General features: G+C 33.1%; 1 protein-coding gene across 1 annotated transcript in view; it reads right to left on the reverse strand.

Moving 5' to 3' along the window:
- Nucleotides 1-1763, reverse strand: part of LOC123719897 — a 38380-nt gene extending 36617 nt beyond the window's left edge. Inside the window, exon 1 of the mRNA XM_045676270.1 lies at nt 1463-1763. The gene's annotated coding sequence lies outside the window, so the exon portion shown is untranslated. The remainder of the gene's footprint in view (nt 1-1462) is intronic.
- Nucleotides 1764-9602: the final 7839 nt, after the last annotated feature.

Genomic DNA, 9602 nt, shown 5'->3' on the forward strand with positions numbered 1-9602 from the left:
TTTAGGTATAATACCTTTAAATCGATTAGGTTTTGTATTAAAAATCGGTCCGATAACCTTCCGACCTTTATAAGTGCGGACTTCGATCCAAAGTCGAGGTTATTAACCCTGCCCTATCAGCTGACGACATCACTCTAACTGCGGGGAAAATTATCTTTTATGCTATATTTCGGTCATTCACTATCTCCGCCCTTTCTTTAACATTGCCAAATTGAATACCATAGATCACAGTTTTCCACTCGGGCAATTTCATAATTAATTATACAAATAAAAGGTTTATTTTTATATATTTTCCTTTTTGAAAGCGAATTTCGTAATAAACCTTACGAAACTGCGAAATGCATGAATCATTTCCGGCGAATCTCGGCTTCTGGTCGACACGTTTTTAAACTTCTTCGAAGTGATGAACACCAATCTTTGGTTCTTAATAACAATATATTTATAATTTAGATAAAAATATAAAAGTTTTGCACATTTTTAAAACGATTTACTCGAACTTTTCAATCGATGATGACATTTATATGTTAAAATGAATCCGCGGCCTAGTTACGAAATTCTTAAATTCCGCAGTGGCGTTCCATTTTATAACACACATTGTGATGGGAAACACTAAATAAATTAATAAAATTATGTTCACATTACTACTAACTACTATTGTACGTTGTACTATTAACTGGCCTTAAATAATAATATTTTAATGAAGATATTGAGGTCAGTATAGGGTTAAACTAAGGCTTAAAGCAGTGTTATTAGATAAGTATTATTTTCTTGTGGCTTAGCTTTACATAACAACGGAAGTTGCAATTTTGCTGCGTATTTTCTTGAAAGACTAACCTTTTCTAATTCGGAATAATATCTTATCTATAAATAGCAATTGGCAATTAAAAACAGACAGTTTAGATAGACGTACGATAGAAATTGTCTAACTGCCCGTTAGTTACCTCGTTTATTATTATAGTACAATTATTAATAATAACACCTTTGGTTTTTATAGAAAGACTAGGTTAATCGTCGACTATACATAGGTATATGACTTACTTACTACTCACCTTAACAATTGTGCCCTAAAATATATCCTTTGCAATGGCGTATTAAACAAAGAACCTAGGTACAATCGTTACCCTTTGAATAATCGAAAAATTATCGTCAAAATCTTAAATAAAGAATGGCAGCGAAGTAGGTGCAGGTTGGAGGAGCAATAAAGTTTGCCACTTCCGCATACGTAGGTGGTTTCAACTACATGATAATGTACAATGAATGACATTGAAACACACTAACAACTCGCCATTTCCTTGTACTCGGAATCAGTAAAATATTAGATAGCCGAAATCACCAGCTTAATTGGCTTCTTGGTAAGACAATGGTAACGGTACAATCCAGAGGCAACGAGGATACCTCATCGCAATTTATATTCAGAGCGCGACAAGTATTCCAATCAGCAATTCAAGTAAAAAATAAGTACCTTATTCTGGTCCGGTTTGCTTCCACGTATGCGTTCTGGCTCCGTTCTCAGCATTCACCTCGCGATTTCGAGGATCGACGCCAATGAACTGGACAGTACAGTTAGGTCACAAGCACTGAAAGATCCAACACTATACGTCAGTTGATCACACTACGCACAGCACAATAATCAAGTTTTTAAATAATCCAGAGTTAATAAAGAGAGCAAAAACTGAAAGTCGTTCCGACACGAAAGTACGAAATTGACATGCATACACTAAGACGTCTCGTACAAGACTGGTCTATAAAATGAGACGACTCACGACAACGCGATTGGCTCTTGGATAATGAAAAGGGGCTATGAGGTCTCGTTCACTCTGACAAGGCTGCGTAATCGTGATCAGAGTAGGGGAACGAAGGAGGCCGAATCGATCCGAGAACACCCGAAGCGCTACCGTTTATCCTACTGTCTCGTTGCCATGATATCAGGGCCTTGGAAACCAGGGGAAGTCGATATTATGATCAACACCTCAGGAAATATGCCATATACATAGCTAGTAGATGGCTACTTATCGCTTACATTAAACTTGCATAAAATTGTTCGTTTCAAATAACGTAAGTTTCACCTAACCATAACAGTAAAGAGTATCTACACTTCACTTTCATAACCTACCCATAATCGATTTTCCAGTAATTTTCCTACTTCATGGGCCATAGGTGTTTAACTCGACTACAGCGAACCCTACCGTTGAATATAGTGATAATAGATACTTCTTGCATGTATAAGTAATGATTTTCAAAGAGATTTTTCTAATAAATTCTCGGTTTCAATAAAATGAAATTAATACGATAGTAGTGTTTTATTATTGTTATTTTTATATGTAGTAGTTGTCCAACGATAATTTATATTCACTTCGTTAAAATAGTACAATAGGAAATTTTATTCTAAATGCCCAAACTATGAATCTTGACCACACACGTACTTTTATTTTAATTTAGTATTTAGATCAACTGTCATCAAACAAAACAAATTCTAAAGCGTTAAGTTCTACGCGTTCAGTGCCAGCTTTTTAAATTATCATTAGTTTTAAATTTTACATTTCCACGGAATACTCATTCATCTTTTATGTAAACAAAATTATTTTGTGTTTCCTTGAACACGCGTATCGTGTATTTATATAGATTATAATTTCAAATTAGGAAATACTTTATTGACAGTTTTAACAAGAGGAAGGTTGTTAGTAAATTTTATTCTAACGATCATGGTGTGTCCAACAAGAATACAAAATCTGTAAGAAAAACAATTTCTGATAAAGTTCCTAAGTATCTTTATATTAGTTACCTACATATACATAGTAAGTCCTAGCGTATGGCAAAAACGTATTATCTTTGACATACGAGAGTGATACTTAGGTACGATTTAGAGCTGACTAGTTTTTTGACATGGCTTATTGTGCTTCGTACGAGAATTTAGTAAATTACGCATATGAGAAGAAAAGTGGTTTGAACGTTGGACTTCAAGGTTAAGAATCGCACGCTTAGCCATTCGGCTAACTCTGCTAAGCAAAAAAATTAAGCTAGAATTTATATCTTTTACCGATTGCAATAAATATCATATGGAAAGGCATCGTTTCCACTTCTAAGTAGACAATACCTCGGAAAGTTGTGCGAACCGCAAGTAAGGAAAGTCGAATGACTACAGTAAGTGAACATTGAGCATCACGAATGCTCTAGCTATTCAACCATTTCCACCTTAAGGCACTATCAGACAAATCTTATAGAAATTATTTTCGAGAAAGCTTTTCTAAGTGAAAAATAATGAAGTTTACGATTCCAACATATCTATAGATTCTATGAAATGACGTAATGTAATTATAAATTAAGTAGAGTTCAAGTCTAGGCATATACATCAAAAGGACATAAAACAAATCTGAAAGATATCTAAAATAAACATATACAAATACTACATATATAGAATACTAATCAAATATATAATAACAACGAAAAGCGGAGGCCGTGTCAATTTCAATTTATGGAAAATGGAATCGGTCGTAAAGAAAGTCAGAATTACAATTAACCAAAACATAAATACTTAAATTGAATATATTTTTTGTATTTGAAGCAAAGCTATTATAATTGTAGGTTCTTTCGACAGTGAAAATAACAATTGCCCCCAAAAAGAATGCGCCCATAAAATAAATTAATTGAAACGTGTCTGAACTGGCCATCAGGCGAATTCTCTCTCTCTTTCTCACACATTGAAGGCGCACTCACCGCGAAACCAGCCGTAGCCGTGATCCGTTGCAAAAACTCGTAGAGAAATTTCCACCACACTTTTTGTTGCATGCAAATCGTTTTATAACGGCCGATTATAGCTAACAGTTCTTTGAGACATTGAAAGTGCTTTTATTGGAACAAACATTGTAAGGCCGTACGTACTCGGAGCTGTCTATTGATTTAATTATAAATAACATTAATAAAATTTAATAAATTATTAATCTATAAGTGTAGATTATAAGCTGGTAGATGGTAACGATGGTTGACAACTAATTTATGGGAAACGAAACCACTGAAAAATATTCTATTTATAGTTAATTAATTAATTTACTAAATGGCGGTAACTCTTTTTGTACGACGCTAGCTAGGGGTAAGATTCAAACACTAACACGCTGAGCACGATCTATAACCACCGTATGTTAAAATTCAATGCGTTTTTGACATAAGCGCGATTTAGCGCTTAGTGTATTAATTTGTATTTTAAAGTTTGGAATAATTAATTCTTTGCATGCCTTATTTTTATTTCCATAAATCGTGGTGCGTGTCCCCAATCATAAAGGGAAAATAATATTGTGTATCACCATTACTAAAGTGAAATTTATAATGCATTAGCAGGTACAAATAATAAAAGTTTAAACTGACAACCCGCTACTGATTAATCATGAGTGATTAGCTCTCAAAGAGCTAATTCTCATAATGAAATAATTAGAACCCAACATCGATGGACTTCTTTTAAATTCTGAAGCACTGATGTGCCTGTTTGTGGTTACGAACGAAATATCAATATTTAATTCGAAGCTGGGACCTTAGGTGGTTTGTGTACGTGAACAAATCGTTAATAAAATTCAGTTCTAATATTTAATATTACACTAATTATACGCAGCTCAAGTCTAGTTCTTGTCTACACAGGAAATCTAAGGTATATAACCAGGGGTGCACTCGTCTTAGCAACTGTAACTAAGAGCTTTAATAACATATAATTACGTAATGTCGCCATCTACCGTTAGTTGTGAGATGTGACGCAACCGGCGCGTCACTGCGTTTGTGAAAGCTGATACGAACGGAATTAGTAAGCGTGCACGCAGCCATACATTTATTTATTTTGGTTATGTATGTGAATTAATTAGTAGCGAATGAAATGGTAAAGTTAATACTAAAGAATGTGTCATTCAATTAGGTTATACATTTTATGGAGCAGACGGGAATAGATATTAAATGTCTTAGAAATTTATTATAAAATATTTTCGAAATATAGGTTTATATAGCCCAGTTTCTCAAATAATTGGGAAATAGTTTTTGAGTTTATTCGCTGCAAAAGCTCACAGATAAAAATCTGTAATGCATCTAGGTTGTAGATAAGCAATTTAAAATTTAAGAAAGTGTATGATTACGAAACTAGTTTAAATAATTAAAAAACATATAGATTATTACCTGCAGTTAAGCTATTTATTTAGGTTAACTTGTTTTTAAGATATCCTAAAAGTAAAAATAATATTAAATAGAAAAAAAAAATAAAATCTAATTTCGAAAATTCCCAAATTAGTTTCGTTTTTAAGTAATAAATCAGTTTGTGCGTTAAGTACGTAACAGTTTTGACTTTAAAAGTGCAACAAAACAGTTCAGAGAGTTTTATTGTATTGCAGATCAACTTGTTATTCGGCCGCCGACGTGGCTTTGACCTGACGTATTTAGGTCAAGAGGAATCGATTATCCGTCTCACAGTTTACCTTTACCCATAATGCATTAACTATGTATTTTAAAGGGTTGGGGATAACATTTAAAATTCCTGTTATATATAATTATGTCTAAAGTTTTAAAACTGATTTCATATAATGTTCAAGTTCTGGCGTAGAAACATAATTCTCACAGATCTATCTTTCATCTTTGTTTTGTTAGACTTGTAACAAATGACTACTAAGGTATTCGTTAGCAGGTCAATTAAACAAAACACAAGCGTTCTTTAGGCTTTGTGTTTCTACTTCTGCAAACCGTTTTCCATATTCCGCAGGACTTATTTCTGACAAAATGCTATTTTGTATGCCTGATAAATGAGCTTTTAATTAATAATTAGAGAATGATAATAAATATTTATATAAGTGCCTATAAAACATTGCGATCTCCAATAAAACCTCGCCACGTTGGCGTAGCTTTCACCAAAATAGTTTGACATTTCAAGTATAAAGTTCAAAAGGTCGTTCGTTCGCTAAAATTATTAAGTCAGTTTTAAAAAGTATAACGAAATATATTTATTTGGAAATCTAGTCTAGTCTAGATTTTAAACGTATTGACTGTAAATTTGTTTAGGAATGGTTTGTCACGTTTATTACTATTACGAATAAGGGAAAATTATTAAGATTTTTATGGATTGGTTTGATAAGGACTATGTTCGTTTACCTAGATAATAATTTAAAGGTTAAGTTCAATTTCAATCGCAATTATTTCGCAAATGATATTTAATTACCCTATAATTTTGTATTTAAAGAAGGTGTTATATTTTTCATATACAACATTACAAACCTATTTTGATATACAAGTACAGAAATCGTATGAATAATTAAATTTTTAAACACTAAATATACTAAGTTTATTTACCAGGGGCGAGTTTTCGTAACAATTCATTTAGTATGTAGGAATCAGTACTTTACCGCGAGTTGCGCAAGCGCCGAACGAGGTCGCCGCTCGGCCTCAATACATTGGGCTCTATATAATGTCAGGATCAAGGCTGATTTCGTATTTGCGACAACTTGAAATCCTTAAGTCATTTTGATTTCCTCCAAACACATCTATTATGTAAATTTATAATGTAAATAAATTGTGTAATTTTCAACGCATATATATTTTCCATTTTGAAACTTAAGTGTGGATATTTTTTAATAAAAGAAATTTCGTTTGTTAAACTCATTTAGGCTCGTAAAAAACTCGCTCGCTATAAATAGTTTAATGATATTTACATCAATAAGACAATTTAGATTAAAGATTTGGGAAAACTTATAAGGGTTGGATCATATGAGTCATTCCAATACTGCATATGCCTACATGGAAAAAAATACTGTGCTTTTTGTTGTGTGGTTAATTTAATGTGTATGTTTGAATATAAGTAAAATGAATACAATATTAAGGATAATAATGTAACTAACAAACATAACGTTGTATATGGACTCATCAAAGATGCGTACCTGCTTAAGATAGGTTTTGTTCCCTAAAAACACGTGGGAGTCGTTGGAACTAAACAGAAGCACGAACATCATTCGTATAGTATTCGTGTTATAAACTATGAGTGTTCTATACTGAGGTAGACAACAAAATCGCCGACGTGACTGAAACAACGAAAAGTTCTTGCTACTGATTTGAAGTTAGTCAAGGCGGCCATCCATTATTGAGGTCACAAAACAAACGGAGAACATTTTATGTTACAGTTACGCGGCGGAAGGTGTCAAACGGTACTGAGATTTGAATCGCACAACGAAAGTGTTGGTGGCACGCCGGTAATCGCTTTCTAGTATTATTCATGATGAATTTCACATTGTAACCAGGCAGCTTTTTTGTTCACAAACATAACTAGTTGATGAACATGATATGACAAGTTTTCACGTATACAGACCAGTGCCGTATGTACCGTGTTCGATACAATTTTTTTGTCACACCGTCTCCATTTTAACGCCATTAACTGTAAAGTAATATATGTTTTTATGTCAATATTATAAATGGTCACTGATAAAGGATTTGTGTCCTAAATTAACTGTTGCCGTGGATATAAAATAAACAAAAAAAAAATCTTTAAAAAAAATCCGCGCGTAAATTGAAAATGCCTTTTTCAAAAATGAAACTTTATTCAAGGATTAATTATACTTAAATTATATTAGGCAACCGCAATTGAAGAGCGGTTGCTTAATATAATTTAATGTAAATGTTCACAGCAGAGTGACTGTTGTTGACTCGCGATCATCTTCCTACTTTCTAACTGCTGATGTATAATTATGAAAAGGACTTTGTTACCGGTGTAACCTGACATCTTACGGGTTTATTATCTTCCCCTTTTAGATAGAGGCTTTGGGTTAGATTTAAAGTCTCTTTCATATCCTAGTTCTAAGTGGGGCAATTTGATTAGTATAGTATCAGATGGAGTTTCATTTACATTCACTTTATATTGAAGAGGACGATTGTAAAAAGACTAATACATTTTTAAATTACTAGATACAATAGAAACTAAATAATTAAAATAACCAATACAATGACGGTGGTCACGTAATGTATCTCACACTCAACAATATGAGGTTGGTAACGAGATTCTATTTTCTCTAAATTCGTTAAAATGGAACTTAGTTTGATTTTATTTCCTGAATTTGAATAAATTTATAAATTTTCTAATCAGTGAAGATAGAATAATGGAATTTGGTTCTTTCAAATTATATGGTATCGGAAGTATAAAACAATATACTATATTCCTTAGTATTAACCAACGGTATTTGCAAAACTAAATCTTAATAATGTGTAATCTTAATATGTAGAAATAATATATACAGCTACCGGCAACTATACATTGCTAGATATATGCCTATTATTATCGGCAAGCTCTTCATATTATTGTTTAGGTGTTATCACAGCAGGGTAAAGAATGTTCTGACTGCTAAACAAAATAACATTAGTTACATCTTCCAATTGAAACGATAAAGAAAGTATTGATGGTTCAAGAATGTTAAATATGTCATTAAAGTATAATTCAAAATCATTAAAATAAAATTATGTATCATTCAAAATCTCAATTTTTAACAAGAGCTTCACGAGCTTCACTAAGTTTGCCTTAATTTTCTTTTAATCTTAAAATATAGATGTGGTAACTAAGATATTATCTTTTACTTAATTAACGTTTGATTGCTACGGGTGCTTGATTCTTTGAGTAGGCATATAGTAGAACCAGAGTCTAATAAAAGAGATAAAGGAACGTTCTACTAGGGGTTCTAGCATATGTGGTAGGAGTCGTGTAGTTGTGTCTAAATGCGAGTCATATATTTCTTTAGATAGTGATCGTTGGGCACTTGTTACCCAAGTGGTCCCTGTCAGTTTTATTTGTTATGAACTTGTTCGCCCAAGTGGTCCGTAAAAGTTGGAAATAATGAATGTGTGGAGTCGTCTTTAGAATTTTGTCTCGTGCTTATTCGTTTAGTTACTTGTCCGTCGACTTCTGACATGTTTCTTGTTCAGGTTGAAATTTAAAATTTAACTGGATTGCCTGGACGATTGATTATTTTGTTGCAACCATTGACGGTTATTGAAACCGCGTTTCCTACCTTTCCTAGTATTTGTCTCTGAACCAGTGGTTAGTGTTGTTATTGAATTTATTCTCGCCTTGCGTGCCATAAAACGTACGTAAACGTACCTCTTCAAAAATGTTAAAATTAATGGCTTGGGTTATGTATTTGCTGATTTATATCTTACTATAGAAATACGAGGTTGGAGTCCCATTAGGATATGGTGAACAGCAAGGTCTTCCATGGCGGTTGTTCTGTCAGGAGGTTCCTTGCATTTAGTGTTTGATTCGGTCAATACTTAAAAGATCTAATCGTCCATATATAAAGTATATTGGCTGTCATTCTCCTGTGGATCTTGCTTGCTTTCTTGTAATTCCATGAAAAGGAATAATGTGTTCGCGCACTGAACTGAGGTTTCAAGAAATCTTTGAGTTAGTCTCAACTCACAAACCCTTTAATAGAGCTGGCAATTTCCGTCTTGCCATTGAGTTTAGCTAGAACGTACTTAATTAAAATGGGTTTTGGATATCCGCAAAGGCCATGGCGAGTGCGGCAGTAGTTTTCCTCGCTACACGGGGAGAGTTAATCAAATAATCGAATTATCAATAGGTTCACCAGTAATTTCGATGTTAAGTT

The sequence above is a fragment of the Pieris brassicae genome, chromosome 1 (genome assembly GCF_905147105.1).
Source record: "Pieris brassicae chromosome 1, ilPieBrab1.1, whole genome shotgun sequence".
Lineage (NCBI taxonomy): Eukaryota > Metazoa > Arthropoda > Insecta > Lepidoptera > Pieridae > Pieris > Pieris brassicae.